At 55.5% G+C, this 16,707-nt stretch overlaps 1 protein-coding gene across 1 annotated transcript in view; it reads left to right on the top strand.

Moving 5' to 3' along the window:
* The window catches only part of LOC138527254 (uncharacterized), a 200,132-nt gene that overhangs the window by 75,988 nt on the left and 107,437 nt on the right, over nucleotides 1–16,707 (top strand). The gene's annotated exons all lie outside the window — the stretch shown is intronic.

The following is a 16,707-nucleotide window of genomic DNA, read 5'->3' as shown; positions in this document are numbered from 1 at the left end:
CATAGCGAGCCGCCCCTCTTCTGCCCGCCGCCTCTCCGCATCTATTGCGTGGCCTAACCGCTGCCACACGGAAGACACATTCTGTCCAGGGTCCTCCTGCCCTCCAGCCGATGGCTGCCCCTCCGATGTTGATGGCCCCGAGCCATGACGCCTCCCACGTCGCTGCCGCTGCCTCTGCAGCCACTGCCTCTGCCAGCACGACGGCATCCAGGCTGATGGTATCCACCGACGCCGTCGTGCACGTGCCCTGCCTGATGATGCCGGCACATCCTCCACCTGCAGGGGTCCAGTTGCCATGGTGTCCACACCAGCTGGACCACCGACTCCCGACTGTGGCAGGGATGGGATCCCCACTGAGCCGGCTGCATTGGTCGGAGCAGGTCCACAGGGGGCCCTGGTGTCAACTGGGCCGGAAGACGGCAAGGAGAACGACCGGCGCATACTTTCCACAGAGGAGGAGATGCCCGACACATTGGCCATCACCTGCAGAAAACCCGCGCCAATGGCAGATCCCAACTGGGCCACGTCGGCACGGTGCTCTTCGTGATGATGTGCGTGCTCCTCCCGGGAAGCACGCACGTCATCACGAATGACCCCCGTGCGCAACGCGACCCCAATCAGGACCTTTTCCATGCGCCCACGGGTCCCCTCGTCCGCAGGTGGAGGGGAGTCAGATGACATAGACACCCCCTCCACCTACGGACGGGCCTGGGACGGGGCATCCATGCTGGTGCATGGTGGTGCACTCACAGGGTCAGGGACAGCGACATGCACAGGCACCTCCACGGCGACCTGTGCTGCCTCCTGCCCCTGGCCCTGGACTGCACCACTTGCACCAGCAGGGATGCCCCCACCAGGCCTCAGGTGTGCCTCAGTCTCGGCCGCCTCCTCCTCTGTAGAAACCACCAACCTGGATGGCTCCTTGCCCTCTTCCGCTGTAGCTGGCCCCTGTGGGGGCTCACCCACCCCTTCCGCCGCAGCCGTGGGGGCATCCCCGCCGTCTACCTCCACAGCGCCGTCTCCGCCCTCTCCATCACTAGCCGCTGCATAGAGGGAGACATAGAACACAAGCATCAGGGCACTGTACAATGGTCCCCTACACAGGAAGCAATATCAGATGACTGGCAATGGTAAAGTACATTTCTATCATGTCCCTCCACAACACATGGGTCAGGCAATACACACACGCAACACCCATGGTCCATGGCATGCACATCAACATACATGTCCACTGCACTCTTCTAAAGTACGATGTCATGGAACTCACATGCATCATTGGTCATGCAAATCACACGCACACACTTCACCTCTGTCACATCCATGTGGCCTCGTACATCACAAACACAGTGGATACAAGGATGATTAGGCAGCATCAGTGAATCTGTACAGTGTCACAGACATGTGTCATGCCTCCATGCCATTCAAAAGTCACAGACATGCAGGTCAAGCACACCGACCTCGACACCATACATGTACCTGGCATCAGCATCCATCCCTCACCCACACCCATGTCCACGAACATACACTTGCATGCTCACATGTGTCCAATCTGCATAGGCCTCCTCAGGTTGCATAGCAACACATACAATAACCATGTGATCCACAAATTACTGGTCGCACATGCATCGCCATGACAACACTGCACACATACATGCCTACAAGGCCCATTCCACACATACAGCATCACACAACCAGCACACTGCAACATGCACTGTCTCACACAGCAATGCCTGCACACTTACCGCTCAACTCCAGACGGGTCTCCCTCTCAAGGACCTGGGAGTGGAGCGCTGGGTGTATGCGTGCCAGGACCCTCATTTGGATCGAACTCATGTGGCCCCGGCCCCCCTCCACGAGGCGCCGGGCCTTTGAGAGGGTCCTGGACCTGCAGTCCTCCCAACGCTTTCTGACATGTCGGTTGTCGCGGACTGCCACCCCCTCCGCGTTGATGGCAGTCACGATGTCGTCCCAGATCCGAGTCCGTCCTTCATAGTTGGCGCGGCTACTTCCGAAGAGGGCATCATACTGCCCCAGGACTCGCTCCACCAGGACCCCAACCTCGTGACACTGAAGATGGGGCCCCTCTGCCTCTCTGGCTGGGGGTTGCCAGTGGTGCCAGATGTTTCAGTGCCCGACATGGCAACCCCAGAGGCAGGAGTGGGTGGGCAACTTGGTCCTGGGGCTGGGCTGTGGAGTGGTGTTCTTCCAGTCGGGAGTCTTCAGTTCCAGCAGGGGTGGACACAGCAACTGTACGCCTGCAGATGGCTGATGTGCAGGCACCAAATGGCAGGGCACGGTGGCAGCAGGCAGGCAGGCAGGCAGGCAGCAGCAGATGGCACGTGGGAGGCTGCTCGGGGCACTGGGGGGCAGTAACTCGGCCTTCTGGGCAGGAGCGTGGTCTTCCGTGTGTGAACGCGTGGCCAGCTTGATACGGAGTGAATTGGCACGTGAAAATCATGCACGTCTGCGTGGAATCCGAGGAAAGGCCCTCAGCGCGTAAGCACGTCAGCACGCGTACGCGATTTCATTGGTCCAAAGGGCCAGGCGCGTAAGCGCGCCTATGACGCACGGGTGTTTCCCAACCCACGTGAAAAAAAAACACGTGCCGCGCGAGCGCATCAGCACGCGTACCCGATTTCATTGGTCCAAAGGGCCAGGCGCGTAAGCGCGCCTATGACGCACGGGTGTTTCCCAACACGCGTGATTGGTCCAAAGGGCCAGGCGCGTAAGCGCGTCTATAACGCACGGCCGTTTCCCAACACGCGTGAAAGAAACACAAGCCAGTGTCAATGCGTGTGATTGGAGGCTGGCCCTTCAGCGCCTACACGCGGAAGTGACGCAGGACCTGTGGGCCTGCATAAAAGGTACATGTAGAACGCCATTTCCTTGTACGTGCTTTTCGTGGAGAGCTAGTTGGTGTATTCTGTACTTCTTGTCAGTTGACACGCGATTTACTTCACGGCGTTCAAAGGTCGTACTCCCTGTTACCTCTGACAGCTTTTTCTCTTTTGCTCTTTTTCCTGGGCCTGTTTCCTCACACAGCGTTCCCTTCTACTGTTGTCCTGTCTCCTCAGACAGCGTCCCATTCTTCTTTTGGCGGGGGTGTTGCCAACGCGCACACGCGCGTCTTTTTGACGCATTTCTCCCTGGCAGACGGTGAGTTGCGCACGCATCTATCATCTGTGCTTGCCCCGTGTGTCACGTACCTCTTCAGAGGTCAATCTAGGCTGCGTGTGACACGCATACGTTCATCACTGTGTTACTGGATGCCACAGCGTAGTGCAGGGTTTTTCATACGCACACGTGGTCTAGGAGGGGTATCGTGCACGTTCCTTAACTTTTTTGGGGTGCCTGTGCGTTGCGTGACCCGTCATCTTTCCCCAGGGGTGTCATATAGCCTTGCCACTGCACTAGGGTACGAATACCATCTGGTACCCAACCCCTTTGACACCCAATTGCCCAGGACAATTGTGCACACCCACTCCCATACGCACAATAACATCAGTGCCATGGTTGGGAGGCGTGCAAGCCGTAAGGGTGGCAAAGGTGGCCGAGCCACACGTGGTGGCCGTGGAGGATCCACTAGGGGACGTGGTTGTGACTTGCAGGGTGCCCCTGTCCCCCCCAGTCTGGAGGACCAGTCAGGGACACCCATGCCCCCCCCCCCCCAGGTTGAGGGTCATGTGGCTGATACCAACCCTGATCAGCTCTTGTTGGACCAGCCCATTGTGGCACCAGACCCGTCCGAGGGTGACTCCATCGCTGACATCCAGGTCAACAGGTCCACTGCACGTGCACCGGTGCACATTGGTGTCATCAGGACACGCGCATCTATGCCAGATAGGTCATCTGCTGCCCCCCGTGGGCAGGGTGTGGCTCCATCCACCCCACCTCTCATACACCCTGCCAAGACTGTGTCGGTCCTAGTTCATGCACCTCAGATCAGGCCTGACCCTATCCCTCTACCCCCAATGCCTGCACCTACTCCCATGCTGAGTGTGCAATCCCACACACCCAGTACTGAGTCCACCACGGCTCCTGCCCCTAGTGTCCACAGCGGCGTAGGACACTCTGGATCCCCACCCCCTTCCAAGCGGAAGAGGAAGAGTGCACGTCCGGCACAGGCTGATGCCCCAGGCACGGCTGCACAGTCCGGCCCATCAAGGAAGCCCAGCTTCACAGACGCCGAACTGAATGCACTTGTTCAGTATGTGTCAGACCATGATAGGGAAATGGTCATCGTTGCAGGGTCCAAGACCACACATGCCAGACGCCAGGCACACTGGCAGACCATTGCTGACAAAATAAGTGCCCTTGGAGTAGTGAGGCGCACAGCTAGTGATTGCCAGAAGCGCTGGAATGACCTTAAGCGCAGGGCAAAGGATAAGCTGGCCTCAAGTCATGCCGCAACCTTGGTGACTGGAGGTGGGTCCCCAGCACAGGAAATAGAACTCACACCACACGAGTCCGTAGCTGGATCCTACGTCACCGAGGGACAACTCCAAGGTGTGGGAGATCTCCCTGATTACGAGGCATCATCCGGTGAGTGCACATGCATGTGTGTTATATCAATGTGCATGGTGTGTGTGCGAAGCCTTCATGTTGGGTGCCTGTCAAGGGGGTGTGTGGCAGAGTTGATAGTGTCACCCATGTGCCTCATCCAGTATGTTCAGTGCAACACCATGTGCCCACACCACTATCCCTACTGCCAACAGTGCACATATGGCCCTACACCATGGAAGTTCCCCTTGAATTGTCATTTTGTCACGACATTGTTGCTCATTCTCCCCTGTCTATTCATCTTATGTCTTACATACCATTCCTACACTTTCCCCCAGCCATTCAAGTTCCATCGTCACATGCCTGACATGCAATGATACCACATGCTAATGCGTCCTCTGTATATACATGGCACTCAACATGCTGTCATACTCTGGATTTTGCCTTGACACCCACCTCCTACCTGTGTGCTCTTGTTCCGTCTGGTTTCAAGCCCCATTCCCTCACACTCCATGCTGCTCTTCATGGTCTATCTTCCCTGACTTCTACTGTTCAGACCATCGTGCCCTACTCACGACACCTGCTTGCAAACAGTCAAATGAGGGCACCCTGCCCTCCAATGCGACCCACCCTATTGCTGACAAGTACATCTGAGCCTACTCAAGGTTAACTCTCACTGACATCTGCTCATACATGCCTTTGCCTGTCCCATGGACCCTTCACATGGTCCCAGTCCTCTCTCCTTGCTCCTCTTCCACCATCAATGGTGTGACCCGTTGGGGTGTACTCTTGGCCTCCTTCCAATCCTCAGAGGCCACAATTGATGAGTATGGTAATGGGAGCATCTCAGTCCAAGGACCTCAGGCCAACCTTATTCTCCTTGACAAATGCTACCCACATCTCATCAACTTCCTTTCCTCTCCTGCTGTCCCCCCTCCTCTCTCCTCATCTATCCTGCACTGCCTCCCTGCACCCTCCCATGATCCTTCTCCGCCTCCCACTCCAACTCCTACACATGCTGCACCTCTGATCTGTAGCACTCCCCGTAAGTCCTACAAGGCTGTCAACCTCCTCCACATTTACACTCCTTACTCTGCCGCTGCATCAGGCATTCCTCCAATATATGTCACTTACATGAGGTAATGCACCTTGACATCCTTGGTCTCATGGAAACATGTCTGACGGCCAGCTCTGTCTGCATCTTTGACACACTCCTACCTGACGTTCAGGAGATCCTCTCCTTGGCCCGGCACTACTGTGCAGGGGGGGGTGTGCCCTTGCCTTCCCTGAGGGTATTCCTGCCACTGTCACTCCTACGTAGACCTACTCCCCTCTGGAATGGCTTGTGTGACGTCTCTCTCCATCTCACCTCGACATTCACAAACTGTGCGTACTGTGTATCGGAAAAATGGTCAAATGTACTACTTCCTTTCTGAGTGGCCTCACCTCTCCTCCTCACTCATGTCCCCAGACACTGAAATCCTCTTCCTTGGTGATGTACGCATCCACCTGCATGCTTGTTGTCCCCCCCACGTGACTTTTCCGTGACCTCAGCAACTCCCTATCACCCTCTAAACTCCCGTCTGTCCCTACTCATTCTGCAGGGCACACTCTTGATGCTCTGATCTCATCTGACCTTCCCCTCTCCATCCCTCTCTGCACTCCTCTCTCCTGGAGTGATCACTTTCTCCTCTCCTCCCACCTCACCCTCACCACCCCACAGGCAAAGCCACCCTCACCACTGTCACACACCTTCTTGGTATTCCAACCCATGAAGTGTGTGTCAGTCGAGGCTTATGCTGCCAAAAACTCCCCCCCATCCAGCTCCCCCTTAGGCTCACTCCCATCCTGACAGGGCCCACTCCATGCTCCACTCTATGTCAGGTACACTGGATGTCTTTGCCACGGTCATGACAATCCGCCTGAAGCCCCATGCCAATGCTGACTCCTGGCATGACTCGGATCTTGTGAACCCAAAACACAGGTGCCGGGTGGCAGAGAGGAAATGGCCTGCATCATGCTCATCCTCTGGCAAACTGGCCTGCCGCCTGCTCCAAAGGCAATAGCGTCTCACCCTTCTCACCAAGATGAGAGCCCCAATCCAAGGGCACATATCTGCGGCATCTGACAACTCTGCAGGACACATTGAAATCTGCAAGGACCTTGCCGAGCCAGATGCAGTTTGTACCTCCCCTGTCCCCTCCGAGCCCACAGCACTGCATGACTGTCTCTGTACCCCTATAGGCCACCCCCCCAGCACTTGTCTGCGCCTACCACCATCTGCCCTCGACGTTAAGTCCTACTTACCTTGTACAGCACTACCAGCCGCAACTTCCCCTTGCACTTCATTGTGCCACCCACCTCTGCACTTGCGTTACATGAATGACACCAGCACCAGTAGGATTGTTGAATGGCATCCCCTTCTGCCCCACCACCCCTCAGTGCTCCGCTGTACCTTCATACATTTCTGTACAGGTGCTTCACGAATGCTATATGAATCCATTACAGGTGATGGGGAGGTGGAATCTCATTGTTTACTGCATTTTGTTAATGTTGACAAGGCACTGTGCATCGTGGCCAATTGGGACTAGCAGATCCATGTCCAACATGTTAACTTCTTGATGTGATGAAGCAATGTCAGGACCAGAGTGGCCAAAATCCAAATTAGTTGCCCTCCTCTCCCTCTTCACTTGGTGGCTATGTCACATGCCATGTGTGTGATGGCATGTGCATTTGACATGGCAATCACCGGCCAATGTGTGATGCCAGTGCTAGGCAGCATGGGGAGCAGGCGTTGCTCTCCATTCTCTGTGTCATCATTGTGTGCCCTGAGCCTCCCCTCCAGACCCAGTGATGGTGAATGCATAGGAGGTTTCCCAGTCATGTGGGACATGTGTCATTGAACTACTGGCTCTGTTGTTCATCAGCCCTTGTTGTATGCCATGGTGCTAATGCCTGTTTCCATTTCTCTCTTTCATGTCTTTGCAGGGGACGACGCACTTGTTGATGCTGGGGATGTGGTGGTGGAGCCGTCCCAGGAGGGCAACCCGGGCCGACCTTCCACAAGTGAGGGACGTGGTGTGTTTGTGGGTGAAAACCCACAAGTGCTGCAGGTCGTGCTGTCGAGGGGTGTCTCTGGGGGTTCCTCCCCCGAGCAGTATTCAGGTGTAGACTCGGAGGATGACACCTATGTGCAGTCGCAGGTGAGTGTTCTTGGGAGAGAATCTCCTCTGTCCGACCCACCTGCAGCCGGGTTATTGCCCTCAATGGGGATGTCAGTGTCAGCAGCTCAGCCTCCGGTGGTTACGGATGCAGGGCCACACCACACAATCTCTGGTCCTGTTCCTGGGGCTGCAGATCAGAGAGGGAATGCAGTCCTGCAGCCTGAGGCTTTGCCGGCACAGCAAGGCGCAGTCCGCCTTGCCCCAGGCAGGTGTGGTGCCCGCCAACGTGGTGGCCGTATGCCACCTGGCAATACCGCTTGGGAGCAATCCATCTACGGTATGGCCACCCAACAGGCAGCATCATCCGAGATGATTGCACAGGCCATGGATAGGGTGGCCACTTCCATTGTCCCCCCAGAAAGGCTGATAGAGCGACTGGAGCAGGCTACAGAGTCCATCTGCCAGGCACACAGGGAGGACATGTTGGCGTCCAACATGGACAGGCGGGCAGGACTGGCGACTCTGCGGGAATCACTTTCCATGGAGTCCCAGCGCCACAGGGAAGGCCTGAGGGAAGAATTCCATCACCTCAGGTCGACCCTGTCAGAGCTTGAGGCTTCATCCCATAGAAGGACAGAGGAGCAGCTGGAGCGTCTGACACGGACGCTCTCGGCCGAGATGCAGGCAACTCGTGCGGAGGTCAGGTCATCCCGGAAGTTACTGCATGGGGACCTCTGCATGATCATAATCCAGAACCAGACCTTCCAGACCCGCCTGCTTGCAGCCATGGAGGAGCAAACTCGGGCTTTGCGTGGGCTGCCTCCCATTGTCACACCATCTTCTGAGGCAGCTCCCCCACCTCCTGAGTCAGCTGCAGGGTCTGGCCAGAGCGATAGCGACTCATCTCCCACAACAGAGTAGCCGTGTGGGCCACGAGCCTATGGGGTGTTTTTACTTCCCATGATCCACACAGGTGGATTGTGGCGTGCATCCTGTCCTCGGACCTCATAGGTGGCCCCCCCCTCCCCGCCGGCCCTTTCATGGCCATTTTTTCTTATCATATTTTTATTTTTCAAGTGTGTTGCCTTGTGTGGGTACCTGGGCATACACTGTATTGTGGCTGGGCACATGCAGGCTTGTCCTGAGTTTGGTTTCGATGCTTGGGTACCTGGCATCCACACCCCTCCTGCTTCCGTTTCCATGGGCTTGCAAAGGGTGTGCCCAAGTGACAGCAAATTACACGGTGACATTGGACTCCCATGAGCTGTTGGGCAGTCCATAGTCAATACTGTGTAGACATTCATGGTGTACATTGTTGTTGCACCTAACTATGCATGATGGTTTGATATGTGCCTCAACTTACATATGTTACTCATGTTTTGCAGGTATTTCACACAGTTCTTCACACGGGCATACTCTCTGGAGTCAGACTACATGTCGGTAGATGTGCAGTGACACTTTTGCGTGGCGCCATCACTGTACATCTGGACGGTGAGGACATACCAGCACAATCAGGTATTGAGACTACCATTGATTACATGCATTGTGTCTTGTTTTGGTGGGCTTCAGGGTGGGTTGGTGTGTAATTTGATTGAAATGACTCTTACACAGGTGTGTAGTAGTGCCTCCATCACGGTTAGCTGTTCAAGTGCGGCTATGTTCCATTTGGGGCACTGCAATTTGTGACACCGGTGTCATGTTGTGAGGGTCAGTTTGTGTGCTCTCACATACCATGACATGGTGTCCTCTGTGGCGGGACTGTGAAGGGATTGGGTGACATGGCAATGTTGTAATGTAGCAATTCGCCTGTGCCAATGCATTTTTGATGAATGGAGTTGTGTCTTTTCATAGTTATGCATTGCTGGTGTATGTGTAGGTAGGGGTGCACACATAGTGACACTTCCATGTTAACAATCTCAGGCTGATGTGTTTCTGACAGTTTATTGCCAAGAAATTTTGTGACATTGTCAGGTAGTGTCATCATTGATCGTCAGATGGTATGTGCCAGAGCAGTGTGCACTAGCCAGCACTGTGATTCCTAGGTGAAGAAGTTGGCCACCAGTTGCGTACGGGCTGCCTCCCCCCGTGCCCTTTCCCCTCCCATGCGCAGCGGGCGTGCATGTGGTTGTGGATGTGGGGGCACCACCATGTCCACGGGCAGGCCCCGGCGTGTTGCAACGTTGTGCAGGACACATGCTGCCACTATGATCCTGCACACTAGTGGGGGAGCATATAACAGCTGCCCGCCAGAACGGTCAAGGGAGCGAAAGCGTGACTTCAGCACTCCGAATGTGCGCTCCACTATGCCCCGTGTTGCAATGTGGGCTGTGTTGTACCTTACCTCGGGTGGCGTGGTGGGGTTCCGGATTGGGGTCATCATGTGGTGGCTGATAGGGTAGGCACTGTCCCCTGCGGAGGTGGTGATGGGTATCATTAGTGGTGTTGTGACATGACCCTGTATCTGACATGCATGCATGTGCAGTGGCATTCATGCTCACCAAGCAGCCATGTATCTCCATGCCGGCCAGCCTCTAGGTCCCGCCTTAGGGTAGACATTCTGTAGATGAAGCTGTCGTGGGTGGACCCGGGATAGTTGGCATATACTGATGTGATGATTCCCTTGGCATTGCATACAACTTGCACGTTGATGGAATGCCAGTGCTTGCGGTTTCTATAGATGTGCTCTGTTGCCCTGGGGGGACGTAGAGCCACATGGGTGCAGTCAATTGCACCAAGCACTTTGGGGAATTGAGCCACACCATAGAATTCCTGGATGCACGCCCGCCTTTCTGCAGGAGTCCTGGGGAGATATATGTGCCTGCGGACTGATGGCCGTGCAGTGATAATGTTCAAGACCTGGTGTAGACAGCGTGACTGCGTGGCCTGTGACACACCACCCACTATGGCACTTGTCCGCTGAAAAGATCCAGTGCCCAAGAAGTGCAGTACATTCAGGACCTTCTGCAGGGGGCTGAGTGCTTGGGAGCACAGGGTGGGTGATGTGAGGTCATCCTCCCACTCACTGACCAGGTCCAGTATGATGTGTGCTGGAAACCTGTACCTCCCATACACCTGGTCATCAGGCATCCCGAATAGGCTGGTTCTGGGTGAGAAAATTCTGGCCCTGACTCTCCTCCTCCTCCTCCTTTGGTAACCCACAGCCACTGCTGCTAGGAACGGTATGTTCATCTTTGCACTGAGCTTGTAGGATGTTTTCACGTGAATATTTAGACGTGCCGGGTCACGTACGCCTGCTTCCTGCAGGCGTACGTCTTTCCGTATTGCCTGTTGTAATTTTGCACGTGTCGTGGCCGAGCGTGTGTGACTACATGCTCGAGGTTTACCAGGTTAAATGTGCGTTATTAATATTGTAATTGTATTCAGATGTAAATGGTAACCGGGCGTTTTTCACGCGCGCAGTTGAATATGCGATTACTCGCTGTGTGCCTTTGGACCAATGAAATCGGGTACGCGTGCTGACGCGCTCGCGCGGCACGTGTATTTTTTTCACGTGGGTTGGGAAACACCCGTGCGTCATAGGCGCGCTTACGCGCCTGGCCCTTTGGACCAATGAAATCGGGTACGCGTGCTGACGCGCTCGCGCGGCACGTGTATTTTTTTCACGTGGGTTGGGAAACACCCGTGCGTCATAGGCGCGCTTACGCGCCTGGCCCTTTGGACCAATGAAATCGGGTACGCGTGCTGACGCGCTCGCGCGGCACGTGTATTTTTTTCACGTGGGTTGGGAAACACCCGTGCGTCATAGGCGCGCTTACGCGCCTGGCCCTTTGGACCAATGAAATCGGGTACGCGTGCTGACGCGCTCGCGCGGCACGTGTATTTTTTTCACGTGGGTTGGGAAACACCCGTGCGTCATAGGCGCGCTTACGCGCCTGGCCCTTTGGACCAATGAAATCGGGTACGCGTGCTGACGCGCTCGCGCGGCACGTGTATTTTTTTCACGTGGGTTGGGAAACACCCGTGCGTCATAGGCGCGGTTACGCGCCTGGCCCTTTGGACCAATGAGATCGCGTACGCGTGCTGACGTGCTTACGCAGCCTTTCCTCGGATTCCACGCAGACGTGCATGATTTTCACGTGCCAATTCACTCCGTATCAAGCTGGCCACGCGTTCACACACGGAAGACCACGCTCCTGCCCCTAAGGCCGGAATCCTGCCCCCCAGAGCCCCGAGCACGCTCCCACCTGCCATCTGCTGCTGCCTGACTGCCTGCTGCCCACGTGCCCTGCTGTTTGCTGCCTGCACATCAGCCAGGGGTGCAGTTGCTGTGACCACCCCTGCTGGAACCAAAGACTCCCGACAGCCGTACCATCGCTCCACAGCCCAGCCCCAGGACCCAGTTGGCCACCCACTCCTGCCTCTGGGGTTGCCATGTCAGGGAGCACAACATCTGGCACGACTGGCAACCCCCGGCCAGGGAGGCAGAGGGGCACCAGCTTCAGTGCCACCGAAGTTGGTGTCCTGGTGGAGCGAGTCCTGGGGCAGTATGATGCCCTCTACGGACGGATGCGCCTCAACAAGGAAGGACGGACCAGGATCTGGACGGACATTGTGACTGCCATCAACGCAGAGGGGGTGGCAGTCCGAGAATTCCATCAAGTCAAGAAGCGCTGGGAGGACTACAGGTCCAGGACCCTGAACAAGGCCCGGCGCCTCGTGAAGGCAGTGGATGCCAAGGGGCGGCGGGGCCACTTGTCGCAAGATGAACTTTGGGTCCTGGAACGCATATCCCCAGCGCTCCATGTCCAGGTCCTTGGGAGGCAGACCCGTCTGGAGTCGAGCGGTGAGTGTACATGCATACTGATTGTAAGCTGTGTGTGTGGTGGTGTGCCAGGAGTGTGCATGTTGCACATGTCTTTGTGTGGCCATGTATAAATGTGTGTGTGCAGGGCTGTGAGACAAGCACATGTGTGCCTGTGATGTGTGAGACAAGGATGGTGCATGTGTGTGTGTGTGTGCTTGCAGTGCAAATGCTTGTGTGTGGGCACATGTGTTTGACTGTGCATGTGAGTTGGCATGCTTGTGGTGTGACACATGGATGTTGATTCCAGGTGCATTAGTCTGCAGCGTGTGCGTGTGTGTAGTTGTGAAGGGTGCAACAGTGTTGCTACATGGATGCAGGTGACACTGTCATGTTGGAGAGTGAATTGCAAATGTGACATGGATGTTCATCTCATGACTGACAGTTTGCGGAGTGGTACACATGCTTGGATGTGTGCTTTGCATGTGTGCATGTGTATTTGAGTCCGTGTGTATCATGTGATGTGTGGCTCACCTTTGTCTGCTCATGCTGCTGTATGTGAATGTATGTAGCGGGCTGTAGCAATATGGCTGTTGAATGCCTCATGTGTGTGCGTTGAGGAGACAAGTGTGTTGGGGATTGTGATGCCAGGTCTGGAGTATGACAATGCCACTCTTGTACAACTGTTATGTGTGTGAGTCAATTGTACAGTGTCCTGATGCCTGTCTCCTGTCTCTCCCTGCCTGCAGCGTCATCTGATGTGGAGGGCGGAGAAGGTGCTGTGGAGCACAGCAGCAGGGATGCCACCGCCAGCCGGAGACGCAAGGCCCGGCTCCCCTCCCCTGTTGTCATCTCGTCGGGGAGTGAGGAGTCCGGTGCTGTGTCCCAGGTCGCAGCTGCCGAGGGGAGGTCCAGGAGGTGCAGGAGGAAGTTGGACTCCTCGGCAGCAGAAGGGGCAGCTGAGACCCCACAGGGTTCCGCGGCGGAAGATGACAGGGAGTCATCCAGGTTGGTGGTGGGTTTGGTGGAGGAGGAGGCCGTGCAACGGACTGAGATGGGGTCTGGAGGTGGGCATTCCACTGGTGCTAGTGGTGCAGCACAGGGGCAGGGACAGGAGGCAGCACAGGCCGACGCGGAGGTGCCTGTGTGTAATCCTGTCCCCGGTCCTGTGTCTGCATCATCTTGCACCAGCAGGGTTGCCCACGTCCGGACCCATTCTCAGGGAGACCAGGCTGTGTTCCTCCATACACTGGGCCTTGTTCCGACCCCCTCCTCACCTGAACCCCCTATGCGCCAGTCGTCCTCCGTGCCATCTTCCTACCCACCTGTCACCTGGGTGCCCTGTGGAGCTGCCTCTGACGATGGGGCCAAGCTGGTGGAGGACACATCCCTGCCCCAGTCGGGAGTCGTGAGTCCAGCAGGGGTGGCCACCGCAACAGCAGCACCCCAAACAATGGACGATGTGCAGGCAGCAGGTGTCAGGGCACCGGCACCAGCACGTCAGCAGCAGGAGGAAGAAGGTGGGAGCTTTGATGGCTCGGGGCCATCACCATCAGAGGGGCAGGCATCAGCCGGAGGGCAGGAGGACCCTGGACGTCAAGTGTCTTCCGTGTGGCAGCGGTTGGGCCATGCCATAGATGCGGAGCGGCGGCGGGCGGAAGAGGCGCGGCTCGCTATGGTCAGGGCGGAGAACTCCATGCGGAGGGCCCTGAGGCGGGCCGAGTGCCTCGAGGCCATCCGCAGGGAGTTGGAGGTGGGTACATCGGCGTCCCTGCGGACCCTCGGGGCTGTGGAACGGGGCCGCCTCCGGGACATCGAGCGGGAGTTCGATGATGCCCTGGCCCGGAACAACAATCAGTGAGCCGCAGGACTTGCCCGCCGCCTTTGTATATAGTTCTGTAGTTTAGTTGTAGTTAGGTTTCCTTTGTTTTAATGTTATTATTTGGTTGCCAAAGGACAATGCACCACATTTTTGTATATAGACATTTTCTTACTTAGTGTAAATAGTTAGGTTTCATTTATTAGGGCTCATGGACCCGGATCATCATGTTGATAGTTTGAGGGATGTTAATATTTGTTTGAATTTTTCACATGAGGCAATGTGTTTCTTCTTTCATTTGTACTTGGATTTGATTTTGGACTTTGACTTTGGACCCCTATTTTACTTAATTTTTGTTAATTAGTGTTCCTGATTTTTTTGGTTGTGCTTTTTTATTATTTAGTTTGCATTGCATGTTTATTGTTATTTTTTATTTTTACCATCCTTGTTTATTTTTAATACATTTTCATTTGATCCTTCAATGTGTTGTATCATCTCATTGCTTTCATGCATGACATGTGGGGTGTTTGGACATTCACTTGCAACATCTGTGTGTGACAGACATGTGTTCATTCATATGATTTACATTGGGTGTGTCACATGTCATTGTGTTTGATATGTGGGTGGATGGGATAGTTGTTTGGGAATTCTTGCAGGGCAGACTGTCCATTACGGTCATGATTGTGTGGGGTTGTGACCCAGGTGAAGGTGGACATGGATGGTACATGGGTGGGGGCCTTCTGGTAGGTGCCCCTGACTGCAGGGGGGGGGTGGTAGACATGGGTGGGGGCCTGCTGGAAGGTGCCCCTGACTGCGGGGGGGTGAGGGGGTGGTAGACATGGGTGGGGGCCTTCTGGCAGGTGCCCCTGACTGCGGGGGGGGGTGGTAGACATGGGTGGGGGCCTGCTGGAAGGTGCCCCTGACTGCGGGGGGGGTGGGGGTGGTAGACATGGGTGGGGGCCTTCTGGCAGGTGCCCCTGACTGCGGGGGGGTGGGGGTGGTGGGAGGCATGAGCAGGTGTGCAGGGTAGTCCCCTGTGGTGTGGGTTGCATGCAGGGGACGTGGAGGGTGTGAATGGAACACCTGTGAGGACCCACCCAGCAGAGCCGCGTGTGAAACTTCCCGCGCACCCCTGGAATTCCCGTAGCCTAGCTTTTCGCGTGTGAAACTTCCCGCGCACCCCTGTAAATGACGTACCCTAGTTTTTCACGTGTAGGATTTCACGCGCACCCCTGGAATTCCCGTAGCCTAGCTTTTCGCGTGTGAAACTTCCCGCGCACCCCTGTAAATGACGTACCCTGGCTTTTCGCGTGTGGAACTTCACACGCACCCCTGATATCGACGTGGCCAGGGCAATCGCGTGTGGGACTTCCCCGCACCCCGGGATACATGTACCCAGGGCAATCGCGCGAGTGACTTCTCGCGCAACCCGTTGTACACACACGTGCGAATTTTTGAACAGTGGGTGTCCGTGTAAATGGCGTACACCTTTGCACATCATTTGTCCTTTGGGGTCACGGTATGGCCCATTGCTGTATGTGGGTGGTATTTGTTGGCGCAGGTTTTGGCGCACTTTCGTTAAGTGCGTCGGGACGCTACCGCCTGCTTACTTGTGGCGTACGTTTTTGGGCCTGTGCGCTGGTTTGATCGAGCGCTGTTTTGCCCTGTTCGAATCCATGAATACATGTTGCCGGAGAGCGTGTGGGCGTTCCGCGCACTTGCCTCCTGTACTTCCCCGTGCCGCCCACATTCTTCCCCATTCCGAGTGTTGTGCCCCATTTTATTCCCCATTCCGAGTGTCCCGCCCTGTGTTCCGCCTACTTTAGAGCTGTGCGCTGCGCTCGGAGTGATAGCGCAGTGGCCGTGGCGCACGCCGTTGGTTGACCTGTGCGCCGGCGTGCGCCGCGCACTTTTTCAGCGCACGTCCTATGCTTTTCTTACGCACGGACTTCCATGAATCGACGTGCGCTGGTTTCCCTGCGCTTTTCGCTATTTTTCGGCGCAGCGCACGTATAGGCCCCTCTGCGCCAGAATTTTCGGCGCACATTTATTCCATGAATCGGCCTGGTAGTCTTAAGGGTCAGCCAGCACGTGTTTCTATCTATACTCTATGGTCCTTTTCAATGCAAGAGCAATTGTTATATCAAGCCCTCTGTGAATTCTTGGGCTGGTTTTGCTGTCCTGGTTAGGCTTGTGAGTTTGTGCTATGTCGCAATGTCACTCAGGGCGCCCCATCAGGAACAATGGCCACTAAGGCCTACAATATAGAAGCCAGGATGGAAGATATCATGGGATCGGCAGATTGGTTGAATGAGGCAACATTTAAGAACTTTTATTTCAAACCAATCCAGAATATGGCAACATTGGTGTTAAGTAAGCTTTGAACAAGCATAATCCGAGCCTCCGGTCATGACATAGAATTCAGATTTTCAACACATTCATTCCAGAAAGTTGTAATTCTA

The sequence above is a fragment of the Ambystoma mexicanum genome, chromosome 14 (genome assembly GCF_040938575.1).
Source record: "Ambystoma mexicanum isolate Mex_15411 chromosome 14, UKY_AmexF1_1, whole genome shotgun sequence".
Taxonomy (NCBI): domain Eukaryota; kingdom Metazoa; phylum Chordata; class Amphibia; order Caudata; family Ambystomatidae; genus Ambystoma; species Ambystoma mexicanum.
The sequence above is the reverse complement of the archived record's forward strand: the minus strand, read 5'-3'. Positions and strand labels throughout refer to the sequence as shown.